Here is a 1,262-nt window from a genome sequence, read left to right as displayed (position 1 = left end):
ATATGATGCATGATGCATCTGTGGAGATATATTTGCATACATGTTTAGTAGATATTAGTTGTATGTGATTGTGAGGTGTTGCACTTGTTTGAGCTATGATTGCTGCATTTGGTTGCCATACTTCATGTTGGTGCAATCGACCTAGGTTTGATCGGTACGATCATAGTTTTGATGTGTGTTAAAGAGTTTAAGTTAGACTTTCATATGTGTTTGATATGTCTTTGATATGTGTTTGAGTCTTGCAGGACTTGGTGAAACACATGAGCAAGTTAGTGCGGCCAAGTTTGGGAAACTCATCCTAGGGCTCAGATCCTTGAGTCGGTGAAGGATGATGTGGAAGACATTCGAGGGACTGCCGGATGAGGAGCAACGGAGTGGAGCCGAGGGAAGTGGACTTCAAGGCAATATGAAGGATGACACGAAAAGGAGCCACGGGCTTGGGTGCATCTGAGAGACAAAGGCCTAAGAAGAGGGCTTCAAGGGCGACTCCGAAGAGGATGAGTGTGATTGCAGTCAACTGGGAGCGAATAGAAGCATTCTGTTCGCTCAGCTAGCGGCTACCAATCGACTGGTAGTTTTAGCAGTCGACTGGTAAATGACCGTTGGCAAACCGTTGGTGCTACGAAGTAGCCGTTGGCTACCTCCAACGGTAGCACCAGTCGACTGGTGCCGAGATGAGTTGATATGTTGATCAACTCTCTCCTCTTATTTAAGGAAACCTTTGGGGCTTAAAGGAGGTTACTGATTGTTGTTGAGTCACTCCTAAGCCTTTAACCAAAGCTTCCAAGTTCATTCTCTTCCTCCTAATCTAAGTCTCCATCTTGTAAGAGGAAGAGTCTTGTGAGAGGTTGTATTCCACCGAGAAGGAGTAAGAGCTAGACGGAGATTACCGGAGACTGATCCATCGAAGAATCAAGGGTTCGTCCACCTCAAGGACATGCCATGGAGTAGGAGCAGACAATCTCCGAACCATGGAAAGTATTTGTGTTAGTGTTTGTGTTTCTTCTTGTTTGTTTTTATTGTTTTAGTATATTCTGCTTGCGTAACTAACCTTATAGAAAAGAAATTGAATTGGGGGGTGACCTAGCTATCCAACCCCCCTTCTAGCCGGCCACTGATCCCCTAGTGGAGCTTCATGAAGGGACTTCAGAAGCAAAATTGGCGAAGATAGACCGTCTCTGATCTCAACTCAATAACATCAAGCTTGAGAAAGGAGAAAAGGTATCAATGTTACATTCTAGAATTAAGGAAATTATTAATGG

The sequence above is a fragment of the Zingiber officinale genome, chromosome 4B (assembly GCF_018446385.1).
Source record: "Zingiber officinale cultivar Zhangliang chromosome 4B, Zo_v1.1, whole genome shotgun sequence".
Lineage (NCBI taxonomy): Eukaryota > Viridiplantae > Streptophyta > Magnoliopsida > Zingiberales > Zingiberaceae > Zingiber > Zingiber officinale.
This window is presented reverse-complemented; position numbering follows the sequence as displayed.